Raw genomic sequence first — 14,221 nt, forward strand, 5'->3', positions numbered from 1 at the left:
TCTTTATTATTTTTGAAACAGACTCTCAGTAAATTGCAGAGAGCCTCACTAAGTACCTGAGGCTGTCTGCGAACTGCGATCCTCCTGTCTCAGCCTCTCGAATGCTGGGATTACAAGTGTGCACTGCCACGCCCTGCTTATTCTTTATTTTGAAACAGGGTCTCACTGAGTTTCAAAGGGCCTCACTAAGTAGCTGAGGATGTCCTTGACCCACAATCTTCCTGTCTCAGCCTCCCAAATGCTGGGATTACAAGCCTGCGCCACCAAGCCCAGCTGCTCCCCCCCCCTTTTTTTTTCTTTTTTTGCAGGACTGAGGATTGAACCCAGGGACATTCTACCCCTAGTCCTATTTTTTTGCCATATATATACATATACATATACATATACATATACATATACATATACATACACACACACACACACACATATATATATATGGTGGTACTGGGGATGGAACCCTTCTCCGGGCTACACTCCCAGACCTATTTTTTATATTTTTATTTGGAAACAGAGTCTCTTAAGCCAGCGTGATCCTCCTGTCTCTGTCTCTCAAGCATGGGGATTACAAGTGTGCCCCACCATGCCCAGCTATTATATATTTTGAAAGAGGGTTTCACTAAGTTCTGGAGGGCCTCACTAAGTAGCTGAGGCTGGCCCCAAACCTGTGATCCTTCAATCTCAGCCTCTCAAGTACTGGGATTAAAAGCGTGCACCATGAGCATTCGGGAGGCTGAGACCTGGAGGATTGGGGTTCGCGGACAGCCTCAGCTACTTAGTGAGGTCCTCTGCAACTCAGTGAGACCCAGTTTCAAAATAAAGAATAAAAAGTAGGGCAGGGGGTGTAGCTCGGAGGTCGAATGCCCCTGGGTTCCATCCCCAGACCCAAAAAAAAAAAAAAAAAAAAAAGCGTGTGCCATCATGCCCAGCTCCATAGCCCCCCCCCTTTTAATATTTTGAAACAGGATCTCACTAAATTGATGTAGCTGGCCTTGAACCTGCGATCCTCCTGTCTCTGCCTCCTAACTACAGGGATTGCAGGTATGCGCCACCACATCTGGCTCAAGATGCTTAATTTTAGGTGCTAACATGACTGGACTGGACCTGCGATCCTCCTATCTCAACCTCCAAAGTACTGGGATTACAGGCGTGTGCCACCTCTTTTGAGGGTTTATTTATTTATTTATTTATTTATTTATTATTTTGCAGGTCTGGGGAAGGAACCCAGGGGAATTCTACCTCCGAGCTATACCCCCTGCCCTATTTTTTATTCTTTATTTTGAAACAGGGTCTCACTGAGTTGCGGAGGGCCTCACTAAGTAGCTGAGGCTGTCCGCGAACCATGATCCAACTGTCTCAGCCTCCCGAAAGCTGGGATTACAAGCGTGCGCCACCAGGCCCGGTTCTTTGGAGGGTTTAGATAGAACAAAAAGCAGGGAAAGCAGGAAATTGTTCCCCCACCCCTGGGTTTCTTTGCCTCACTGTTGACCTGATGCTGTCCTTGTACTGAAACTCACAGGGCTGGCTCCTCTGGCCTCAGGCTTTCCCCTTGACTGAATTCTCTCCCTGGCTTCCCTCCGGCTGCAGTTTGGGAATTGAAATCCAGGGATGTTCTACTTCTGAGTTATACCCCCATCCTCCCTTTTTTATGTTACTGGGGAATAAACCCAGGGAATTCTACCTCTGAGCCTAATTCTTGTTTTCTGTTTGTTTGTTTGTTCTTGTGGTACTAGGGATGGAATCCAGGGGCATTCTACATCTGAGCTACACCCCCAACCCTATTTTCATTCTTTATTTGGAAACAAGGTCTTACTAAGTTGCAGAAGCTGGCTGTGAACCTGCCATCTTCCTGTCTCAGGCTCCCAAGTACTGGGATTACAATCTGGCACCATCATGCCAGGTTCCTGATTCTTTTATTTCTTATTTGGAAACAGAGTCTCACCAGGTTACTGAGAGCCTTGTTAAATTGCCAAGGCTGGGTTTGAACCTGCAATCCTCCTATCTCAGCCTCCCAAGTATTGGGATTACAGGTATGTGCCACCACTCCTGGTTTATATTTTTTTAAATTCTGAAACAAGGTCTCACTAAGTTGCTGAGGCTGGCCTTGAACCTGTGATTCTCCTGTCTCAGCCTCCATCCTCAGCCATTTTTATTTTTTATTTTTTGAAATAGGGTCTTGAAAGTTCTGAGGTTGGTCCCAACCTAAGATCCTCCTGTCTCAGCCTTCCAAGTACTGAGATTACAGGCATGTGACACCATGCCTGGTTTTGTGTGTGTGTGTGTGTGTGTGTGTGTGTGTGTGTGTGTGTGTGGTACCTGGGATAGAATGCAGGGGCTTTCTACCTCCAGGCTATACTCCCAGACCTATTTTATATTTTGGAAACAGGGTCTCACTAAGTTGCTGAGAGCCTCACTAAGTAGCTGAGGCTGGTTTTGAACCACTACACCCTGCTTTTTTTTTTTTTTTTTTAACCTTCTTGACTTCTGCAGTATTATTTATTTTTGTGGTACTGGTGATTGAACCCAGGGACATTCTACCTCTGAGCTAAACCCCAGCCCTATTTTTTATTCTTTTTTTTTTTTTTTTGTGTGTGTGGTATGGGAATGGAACCCAGGGGCATTCGACCTCCGAGCTACACCCCCAGCCCTATTTTTTATTCTTTATTTTGAAACTGGGTCTCACTGAGTTGCAAAGGGCCTCACTAAGTAGCTGAAGCTCTCCACAAACTGCAGTCCTCTTGCCTCAGCCTCCCAAATGCTGGGATTACACGCATGCGCCACCACGCCCAGCTCCTGTTTTTTTTATTCTTTATTTTGAAACCAGGTCTCACTGAGTTGCAGAGGGCCTCACTAAGTAGCTGAGGCTGGCTGCGAACCCAGGTCCTCCTTTCTCAGCCTCCCAAGTAATGGGATTACAAGTCTGTGCATTATTGAAACTGTTTATCAGATGTGATTATGAACCACTTGAATAATTTATAAAAGGAAAAATATCATGTTAATTGCTACACATTCAATTCCTTCCTCGTTCCAATAAACAGATGCTAAAATGATATCAAGAAAATCGAACTCTTGCTGAGAGGATGCTATTTAAAGTGATGAGGGACTTCCTCAGAGAAATTTGGAGATGAGCTACTTAGCTCTCCGTTGGGGGTTGCTATGATTTTACTGTTTTCTCCCCAAAGCCAGGCAGACATTTTGTTGCTATTTTGGTGGTGTTAGGAAGAGGAACTTAGAGAGGCGACAGGGCCTTGCGGACTCTGTCCTCCTGGGTGGGATTAATACCATTATAAAAACGACATGGTGCCTCTGCCTGTCTGGCCTCCTGTTTCCCCCCATGTGAAGACAAAGCTTCCTTCCCTCCAGCTGCAGCGTGGGCCTCAGAATCACCCCGCCTGCTTGCAGCTCAGTCCTGGGCTCTCCAGTGTCCAGAACCGGAGCCAATGCATTGCTGTATATAAGCTACCTGTCTGTGTTCCGTTATATTAATTCAAAATGTGCTCAAGCCGGGTGTGGTGGCGCAGGTTTGTAATCCCAGCATTTGGGAGGCTGAGACAGGAGGGTAGCAGTTCTCGGCCAGCCTCAGCTACTTAGTGAGGCCTTCCCCAGCTCAGTGAGGCCCTGTTTCCAAATAAATTATAAGAGTCGGGCGTGGTGCCGCAGGTTTGTAATCCCAGCATTCGGGAGGCTGAGACAGGAGGATCGCGGTTCGCGGACAGCCTCAGCTACTTAGCAAGGCCCTCTGCAACTCAGTGAGACCCGGTTTCAAAATAAAGAATAAAAAATTGGGCAGGGGGTGTAGCTCAGAGGCCAAATGCCTCTGGATTCCACCCCCCCAAAAAAAAAAGAAATAAAAAGAAAAAAAAAAAAACAAGTTAAAGTACCTGGCCTTCGTCTGCAAGCGATGAACACCAACCCATCCCGGGGGTCATACCACTTCCGAGCCCCCAGCCGCATCTTCTGGTGGACTGTGGGAAGCATGCTGCCCCACAAGACCAAGCGAGGCCAGGCTGCTCTGGGCCACCTCAAGGGTGTTTGATGGGATCCCACCTCCCGACGCCCAGGAAAAGCGCACAGTGGTTCCTGCTGCCCTCAAGGTTGTGCGTCTGAAGCCTACAAGAAAGTTTGCCTATCTTGGGCGTCTGGCTCATGAGGTTGGCTGGAAGTACCAGGCAGTCACAGCCACTCCGGAGGAGAAGAGGAAGGAGAAAGCCAAGATCCATTACCGGAAGAAAAAGCAGCTTATGAGGCTACGGAAACCGGCAGAAAAGAACGTAGAGAAGAAAATTAGCAAGTTCACAGAGGTCCTCAGGGATAAGTTGGGTCCCTCCCCCACGTGGTCTTGCAGCAGAACAGGAAGCCGAGATATCGCAAGACTCCAGGTGCCTCAAGACTCCAAACATTGCGAGACTCAGGATGTCGCGAGAGAATCGGCCTGCCTATAAAACATCGGTGCCTCCAATCTGCCACATGACTCAGCCGGCCGATCAGGACTATGTGCCACTCTCCAGACGCATGGCCCATCGGTCCCTTCCCCCACAGCCAGTTGGCTCTCCGGAGGGTGCCGGGTCCGAATAAAACAGCGGTCTCTGATAACCCGGTTGGTGTTTTTACCTCCCTCCTAAACCCCCTAACTCTTTTTTCAACTATTCACTCAGGACCAATGGACTCTTGGTCTGAGCCTAATAAAGACTGTTTATGCCTCAAAAAACCCCCAGCAACAACAACAACAAAAAACCCAGCCTTGGCAATTTAGTGAGGCTCTCAGCAACCTAGTAAGACCGTTTCCAAATAAGAAATAAAATGGGGCCAGGGTATAGTTTGAAGGTAGGATACCTCTGGGTTCAATCCTCAGTACCAAAAATAATAAAAATAAAGCCAGGCATGAGGCTGCACACTTGTAATTCCAGAACTTAGGAGGCTGAGACAGAAGGATCACAGGTTCTCTGCCAGTCTCAGCTACTTTAGGCCCTCCACAACTTAGTGAGACCCTGTTTCAAAATAAATAATGTAAGCCAGGCGTGGTGGCGCACGCTTGTAGTCCCAGTACTTGGGAGGCTGAGACAGGAGGATCGCGCAGGTTCGAAGCCAGCCTCAGCTACTTAGTGAGGCTCTAGCAACTTAGACCCTGTTTCCAAATAAAATATAAAATAGGTCTGGAAGTATAGCCCAGAGCTAGAAAGCTCCTGGGTTCTATCACCAGTACCACGGAAAACAAATTAAAAAATATATATAGGGCTGGGGATACAGCTTGGAAGTAGAATTCCCTGGGTTCAGTCCCCAGTACTGCAAAAAAAAAAAAAAGAATAAAAAATAGAAAAATAGGACTAAGGTGTAGCTTGGAGGTAGAATGCCTCTGGTTTTCTTATTATCTAATGAAAGTGAAAGTCCGGTGCAGAAAAAACCCAAGGCCAGCCATCGGAGATAAGCAAGCAAGCAAGCAAGCAAGCAAGAAAAAGCTTTATTAAGACAGCCCAGCTCCCTTTTATATCAGGCAGCTGGGGATTTTTTGAAAATAGGAGGGGGCTTCTGCTCACAGCGGAAGATCGCACGAAGTACGGGGCATTTACTGATTGGGTGGTTCATACCCCAGTGAGCGTGTTATCAGGGGACTGGGTGTTGGGCATCCCTTGGCCCTCTTTGGCTGGCTATGAGGTAGTCAGCACAATCCGGAAGAGAAGCCGGAGAGGCGCCATCTTTGGCATGACTGGGCTGCTTATCCTAACATTCCTCCCTTTTTGGTTTTTTAGGGGTAGGGGGCATCGGATAATCATTCTAACTACTTCCTGCTGAGAAGGGGCGGCGATGGGAAGGGGCCGGGAAGAATAGGGAAAGCAGCCCCCAAGTCCAGGCCATGAAGAGTAAATGTCATCGGGGCAAAAGTTGACGAATGTTCCCTGAAGATGCAGATCCCACAAAGACACGAGCCAGTCGTCAGGATGGTGGATAGGAGGTATCATCCAGCTGTCTTCCAGGAGGGCCTGTATCATAAATCTCCACCGCGAAGGGATCCGTCTCTGTATGCTGTCAGTCATCCCTGGGAATCGGCATCTTCCAAGTTTCGAAGCTGGTAGTTTCTAAGGGGAAGCTGGTTAAAAGTCTGATTAGATATTTTATTTACCTGGTTTTGTATGAGCTTAGTTACGCAGAGTAAGAACATGCAGGGAACAAATATAATAGAAAGTGGACCCAGGATGGGCCACATCCATGTAAGTATCCTTTAAATCTTACTGTTAGCTCATTAAGCCTGAGTATATTTTGTTCTACTATGCCTGATTCATTAACATAATAGCAACACTTTTCCTGTAAGAAAACACAGGTTCCACCCTTTTCAGCTGTCAAGAGATCAAGGGCCCTATGGTTTTGACTCGTTACCTGGGCCAGGGACGTCACCTGTTTCTGTAATGCTGAGAGTGATTCGGCAGCTGATGTGAGGGCACTTTCAAGTTTATTGCCTAAATCATCAGTGGCCCATAAGGCATAGCCCAGGGCCCCTCCTGCAAGTCCATATCCAACGAGAGAGGAGGTTAAGGATACCCCAACCAGAATAGGGAGAAAAGCAGCCCTTTTTGTAAGCTTGGGTGGGGTAATCAGATATTGTAGTTGGGCATAGCTGTAGAGAGTCAGCTGTGGGACCACCATGACCAAGAAAGAGGGAGTGGTGGAGTTGGGATATATGACGTTGCTGAGAGTCCCGTTGCACCAGAAGAAATGGCCTGGTTGGGTATAACTGGGACTGGCAAGAGTGATAATGTACTGACAAGTGGGATCTCAGGAGGAAGGTAATGTCACAGAAATATAAACTCTGTTTGGCCGGGTGATATTGTCTTCTTTGCGTTCCATTAAGGGAATATTTTGGAGAATATGAAATGAATTAGTTTGAGAGGTGAAGGCATACTGAGAGGCATTTATAGGTACTGCAGCTCACAAGGGCCGGGCAAGCAATGCTCAAAGGAAACAGTTTGAGGGGCTCAAGGCGGGAGAGGTGAGATTTAGGACTGATAGAGTTTTGGCAATCAGTTGAAACACGTATATGCAGAGGAAGACAGAGCGGAGTTAGAGACTTTTCGGAGAGAGTTAAGTATCACCTGAGCTGAATGTTGGATATCTGTGGAAACGTGTGAAATTTGGGTGCCAGTGGATATATATATATTCACAGAAGAAATAAAGTGAACTGCAAAGGGTAGAGGCAGATCCGTTACAGTAAACCTTGGCTGTAACTCCAGAAGGCCATCTTGGATCCCAAGGGTCAGGAATAGTATAGAGGTAGGTTTTAGTTTTGGGGTCGGATTTAAAATTTCTGATCCTAGTTGTCCTAGATAGGCATCGTGGATTTTGTATGACCAGTATCGGCATCCGCCAAATACATTATCCCAATTTGGGTTGCAGCAAAAACTGTCAGTTTGGTCAAAAAGAAAACAAAGATAAGGGCAGATAGCTTGATGAAACAGTTTAATGGTAGGAGGGAAGGCTAGTTGTAAACTATGAGAACATCCCATCAGGGGGCAACCGGCCGTTGCGGCTAGTTCGGTGACCATTGTCTTATCCTCGATGTAGGTTTGCTGAACCTAGAATCTCCAGACAAAAGGGGAGGAAAAGATTACTGGAAAGCATATGAAACTAGTAAATACAAAAAGGTAGTTAATCATCTTCAGGTATGGGAGAATCCAAGCAAAGTTGAGATATTTGGAGTTTTAGAGGATTATGGGGAGAGATAGTGGACATATAAGTTGGTCTGTTATCTTGAGGCATCCGGGTTTTTTGTGAAGCTGCTGAATCAGGTGGTCAGATATGTTCTGGAGCTGCTTTGAGCCTAGAAATATGAATCCAGGAAGTATATTGGTTATCATTCAAATTGAGTTTTGCAGCAGTAGAAGTACATAGGATAACCTGAGCTGGGCCATCCCATTTTGGTTGTGAGGTAGGTTTGTCTCCCGGAGGGTTGAAGTAGACCTGTTGTCCTATGGTTAAAGAGGAAACGGTAGGGGCCTGCTTAGGATCTGGGAGTAGCCAGTCTTGATATTTCCAGAGTTCTGATCTGAGATGGGATAAGAGCGGAAAGGCTATTTGTGGAGGAAAGACATTGGAATGAGGAGAAATTCCTGGGGGGAATAAGGGGCAGCCAAACATGATCTCAAAGAGAGGGTGTTTTTGGTAGGGCTCGAATGTGTAAAAGAGCCAGGGGAAGTAATTTTATCCAATCTAAATGTGTTTCCGGAGACAGCTTTGTGAGGACTCCTTTGAGGGTACAATTTGAATGTTCTACCTTTGCTGACGCTTGAGGACGGTATGGGCAATGAAAATGCCAAGGCAGAGATAGAGCTCAGGCTACAGATTGAGTTATTTGGGAAGTGAACTCAGGGCCATTATCAGATGGTAAAGAGGAAGGCATGCCAAAGTGGGGGATAATTTGAGAAATTAAGAGATCAGAGACTGTAGAAGCCCTTTTATTGGAGGTTGGGAAGGCCTCGATCCATCCTGAGAAGGTGTCGATGAAGACGAAAAGGTATTTGAATCTCTTAACCCTGGGCATATTGGTATAATCTACTTGCCAATCAGTAGCTGGAGTATGTCCCCTTGCCTGGTGGGCTGGAAAGGCTTGAGGTCTAAGGGGAGTGGTTGGGTTTGTTTTTTTGGCAGATGATACAATTGGATGTAATCTGATGAAGGAATTTTTTATCTTTAGGTGTAAGACTGAAGAATGACTGCAGGAATATCTCAAGGCTTTGTAGGTTTGAATGAAATAAGGAATGTAGATATTGCAAAAGATCAGAATGGGAATGGTCAGAATTAGAAGGGGAGTCCGAATTATTAGGGGCTGGTGAAGGTATGTCATCAGGATCATGTAATAACAGTACAAAGGGAAGGGGTTGATAAGTTCTTTGGGCCGCCTCCCGTGCTGCCTGGTCAGCCCTAGAATTTCCCTGTGTTATTGGGGATGAGTCAGTCTGATGAGACTTGCAGTGAACAATGCCTAACTGCTGTGGGAGGATAGACGCTGGGAGGAGTTTGGCTGTCAGTTTAGAATTAATAATGGCCGGTCCCTTGGAACTGAGAAGACCATGTTCCTTCCAAATCGCAGCATGGGAAATTAAGATGTGGTGAACATATTTGGAATCTGTGTACAGGGTGAGAGTTTTCTGTACGGGCTCTGATAGCCGCCATTAGCTCGGACTGTAGGTTGGTGGTATTAATAGGAAGAGGATGGGCTTCTATTTTCTCTGTGGAGGAGACTATGGCATAACCTGCCCGCCATGCTCCATCCAGAAGGAATGAGCTCCCATCAATGAAACAAGTAAAATCAGGATCTGTCAATGCCTCACCAGAGATGGTTGAGGGACAAGGAAGAAAGGCTTCCAGAATATCACAACAATTATGTATAGGAGAAGGATGTTTAGTTGTGGCTCCGGTAGCAAAGAGGCAGGACTTAGGGGTGGGCAGGCCTCAAAAGAAAGGGGTGGATTTTTGGAGGAAGGAAACTAAGAGAGATAAGATTCTGGAGGAAGGTAAAGTCTGTAGGCCTTTGTAGGTGAGCAAGTCTCGAAGATGATGTGGAGAGAAAATGGTTAAGGGTGTTCCGAAAGTAAGTTTGTGGGCTTCCTTTTGTAGAAGGTGGCCTGCTGCCAGGGCACAAAGACAAGGTGCCCAGCCCTTGACTGTGGAATCTAGTTGTTTGGATAGATATGCTACCGGGGCAAAGGTGGGTCCATGCTGTTGGCCAAGAACTCCGAGGCCCTGTCCTCCCCTTTCATGTATATATAGAATAAATAGTTTTGTTAGGTCTGGCAGGTGTAAAGCAGGAGCTAAAAGTAACGCTTTTTGTAGGAAACAAAAAGGATGTGATGGGGAGGAGGCCAGGGGTTTATGAAGGGGGCCCTTGGCCAGATCATACAGGGGTTTAGCAAGAAGGGATTAGTTGGGAATCCAGGCCCGAAAATAACCAGCAAGACCCAGGAAGGAAAGAATTTCATTTTTTGTGTTGGGGACGGGGAGAGTCTGGATAAGCTTTTTGCGGTCTACTGTGATATGTTTTTTCCCTGTGAAATGTTGAAACCTAAATAGGTGACCAAAGGGAGAGTTAGTTGAGCCTTATCTGGTGAGGCCTGGTACCCATGTTCAGCGAGGAAATTAAGCAAAGACGGTGTCTTGATGGGACTGATCTAAAGAGGGACTACATAGCAGAAGATCGTCAGCATATTGGAGAAGGGTGGATTCAGAACATAAGGCATGAAATTGGGTTACAATTCTTCTTTTCAGATGTGTACATACTAGCCATAACTGGCTGAGATAGCAATGTTTTAAACAACCTTGAATAGCAATGGTTGGAATCCAAACGGGACAGACTCTCAGAAATGTTTTTTTGGAGGGCTCACTATAGGCTGATTTCTGAGAAGCAACTCATTTTACATCAGGGTTAGGGGCTGATCATCAGGATCAGGCCAATTAGCATACAAGACAAAAATAGGTCTCCATAGAAAAGAACTCTAGGAGAGACAAAGCAAGCAGAGAACTAAGCCCTGTATCCAAAAAAAAAAAAAAAAAAATCACTATTCTGCCTGACACCTCAAGAGCTACCCAGGCTTTCTCCAGCTGGTTAGAGGGCTGATCAGAGGGGCTTTGCCAAGCCTTGGGCATCTTCAGTCTTCAGTCTTCCAGGGCAGCCACGATGGGAGCAGACGACCTCACTTCCCTTCAGAGGTGAGGGCAACATGCTTTCTAGTATTTTTCTCTTTACAGAGATGGCACAGCCCAGATGCAGATGGACTCCTATCAGGGCAGTCCTTGATGAAACCAGGCACCTTTGTACCGGCAGGTACCAAGCCATTAGCCCCTTTCTCTCTCTGTATGAGAAGCCTTTGGTATCTCTGAGGGGGCAAAGACTTATTACCCAATGCAGGGCGATTAAATGGGCTTGTCCCTGTGTTTGCATTTGTCTCCTCTGATGCCTAATAACCAGCCAATAGATTAAACCATCATTTTAACAAAATAAATCCTCAGAATGACATTACAATTTAAACATCTATTACCAGGAAGCCAATGGTAGTTGTCTTAGACTGAAGAAAAAAAGTGTATTAAGCCGGGCGTGGTGGCGCACGCTTGTAATCCCCGCACTTGAGAGGCGGAGACAGGAGGATCGCGCAGGTTCAAAGCCAGCTGCGCTGGCTTAAGAGACCCTGTTTCTAAATAAAAAGTATAAAATAGGTCTGGGAGTGTAGCCCGGAGGTAGAAGGGCTTCCAGGAACCCCAGTACCACCAAAAAAAAAAGTGTATTAATTTTTAAACTTATAAAACGTAGGCAAAACAACAAAATATTTTTCTGCCTCTAAGCTGATAGCCAAGAGCTTCATCCAGTGTTGACCTTGGTCAGCTAAAAGTTGGCTGTTATCCCAGCTGAACTCCAACTCTTAAAAGACAAACACTGGCACTTCTTAAAGTTTATGCCAAGTGAGGCTGTAGGCTTGAGTGATATAACGGAAGGAATTCTCTGATATCAGGGTTGGAGGTATAGGAGCCTAACTTGGTGTGGATCTGGGACAAATCTGCCATGGAGAAGGGGATGTGAACTCTGATTATGCCCTCTGTCCCAGCCACCTCACGGAGAGGAGCCACGACCGAAGACACGGGGGTGGCCGGGGGTTGAGAGTGAGATTGAGCACGAGATCTTGTTAACGGAGGACTAAAGGCTGGTTGGGGAGAAATCTGAGGAACGGGGGCAGGGTAGAGACGAGGAGGTGAAGGTTGCCCGGGAGGGGTTGAGGTTTGTGGAGGAGGGCGTAGAGTGTGTGGGAGAGCAGAACGCGGGAGGAAGCAATAAGCACGCTGGAGGAACCTGTGGAGGGGGAGGCGGAGTTTGTGGGAGAGCGGACGAATGAGAAAGTGATAAATGCCGTGGAGAAATCTGTGGAGGAGGAGGTGGAGTTTGTGGGAGAGCCTGCGGCTGAGAAAAAGACGCTTGTGCTGAAGGCGCAGGCCTATAAGGGGGAGGGAGGGTTCATTTGCTGAGTCAAAGGTAGTAATGTGTGACTCAGGAAGGATATCAGAAGAAGGTTTTTTAGAGGGAATTGCAGCGGGTTTGCAGGCTAACAGAACTTGCTGGGGGGGGGTGCAGGAAGAACACAGATGGGGTAAGAGCGTAGATCTCCTTCCACCCTTTTGCATGCTCACAGTAATTAAAAAAATCACGGAGGAGTAGAGGGTCAGGGGATCCCTCGGGAGGCCAATGGTTGTTATTGTCCAGAGAGTAATGAGGCCAATTTAGGTTTAATGTCTGGAATAAGAGAGAGACAGCTTAAATTATTAAGTAGATACCTTAAAGGGGCAGTATCTGGGATGGAGGAAGAGGCCCCCATGGTGAAATGTTATGAAAGAGGGAGAGAGAGGTTAAAAGAGAGAGAGAGTAAGGTAAGGATAAGAGAGAGAGAGAGAGAGAGAGAGAGAGAGAGAGAGAGAGAGAGAGAACGGACGGAGAGTTCCGGTGTTTGAGGAGGTGTGAGTGAGAGAGAACGGTAAGTCCCGGACCAGTAAAGGAATAGAGGACCAAAATGGGTGTCCCAAGATGGCCGATTATTCCCAGAACCCAGTAGGGTCGGATTGGCTGAAGACGTCCTCAGGTCGTCACCCGAGAACAGTCTGCCTAGGCCGGAGCCGAAAGTCACAGGACACCTAGCGCCAGGATTTTCGGACAGCCAGTATTGGACGGACGGTATCAGAATGCTATCAGAATGGAGAGTGTTAGGAGGGGGAAGGGACGAGAGTGGAGAGAATAGCAGGGCCTGTTCTTCCTTCCCATTATCCCGTCATTAAATGAAGCAGTAGACTATCATGGGAGTCCACCGTGTAGCCTTGAAGGCCGTGGTGGGGTGCAGTCTCCCCCCAAGCCTGGCATCAGGGCAGAGCCGGATGATCATGGTCAGATACCCTGCTATAGCCAGACTCAGGCAGATAGCCTAAGGGGGACTTACCCAGCTGGAGTGGAGTGACAGAGATGGTCGGGATGGCCGGTGGTGGTGGGTGCCGAGAGCGAGCGCCCAAAAAGGAGGACGAGACCGGCCGGCCGGGGGAGAGCCAGGAGGAGGAAGTCCTCTAGATAGAGGGGTCTCCCTCCTGGGTTTTGGCACCAATGAAAGTGAAAGTCTGGCGCAGAAAAAACCCAAGGCCAGCCGTCGGAGATAAGCAAGCAAGCAAGCAAGCAAGCAAAAGCTTTATTAAGACAGCCCAGCTCCCTTTTATATCAGGCAGCTGGGGATTTTCTGAAAACAGGAGGGGGCTTCCGCTCACAGCGGAAGATCGCACGAAGTATGGGGTATTACTGATTGGGTGGTTCATACCCCAGTGAGCGTGTTATCAGGGGACTGGTTGTTGGGCATCCCATGGCCCCCTTTGGCAAGCTATGAGGTAATCAGCACAATCTGGAAGAGAAGCCGGAGAGGTGCCATCTTTGGCATGACTGGGCTGCTTATCCTAATATCTAATATTTATAATCAGGCATAGTGATGCACACTTGTAATCCCAGTACTTGGGAGGCTAACACAGGAATATGGCAGGTTTGAAGCCAGCCTCAGCAACCTCGTGAGACTTTCCACAACTCAGAAGGACCCTGTTTCAAAATAAAGAATAAAAAAATAGGGCAAGGGGTGTGTGTAGCTCAGAGGTTGAAGACCCCTGGGTTCCATCCTCAGACCCCCCCCCAAAAAAAAAGAATAAAAAAGAGTTAGCAGTGTCGCTTAGAGGTAGAATGCCCCTACGTTCATTCTCCAGTACCACAAAAACAAAATAAAACAAAATATAAAATGGGACTGGAAGTGTAGCTCAGAGGTAGAATGTCCCTGAGTTTAATCTTCAGTCACACACACACACACACACACACACACACACACACACACTTGATCAAGTTTGTCATTAAAAAAACATGATGACTCAATGTAGGTGCTTTAAAACTTCTTTTTTTTTTTTAGAACAAAACATTTCTTTCTGGAGAAAAAATGACTCACACATACGTCCATATATTTGTCTGTCTCCTAATGAGCAATCTTTTCTGTTATTTTACTGTCTAGCTTGACTGACGTATTTGATTAGAACCGCCTCTCCCTTGAGAGGTTTGAATGGTTACAGTTGGAGTCTTATACCTTCACCACTGAGGAACAAAATTAAACTCCATTCCACTAAAATACACACAAATTATTCTTTGCATAAAATGAAATGCAACTTTCCAGTACAGAAAACAGAA

General features: G+C 46.7%; 1 pseudogene across 1 annotated transcript; it reads left to right on the forward strand.

Annotated features, from left to right (window-relative positions):
• The first annotated feature begins 3,869 nt into the window (after positions 1 to 3,869).
• Positions 3,870 to 11,997, forward strand: LOC308268513 (large ribosomal subunit protein uL13-like; annotated as a pseudogene). The gene is made up of 3 exons: positions 3,870 to 4,312; positions 11,583 to 11,637; positions 11,773 to 11,997. The product of its transcript is annotated as a large ribosomal subunit protein uL13-like (transcript).
• The last annotated feature ends 2,224 nt before the right edge of the window (positions 11,998 to 14,221 follow it).

Source organism: Muscardinus avellanarius (assembly GCF_963383645.1).
Source record: "Muscardinus avellanarius genome assembly, chromosome: 10".
Classification (NCBI taxonomy): domain Eukaryota; kingdom Metazoa; phylum Chordata; class Mammalia; order Rodentia; family Gliridae; genus Muscardinus; species Muscardinus avellanarius.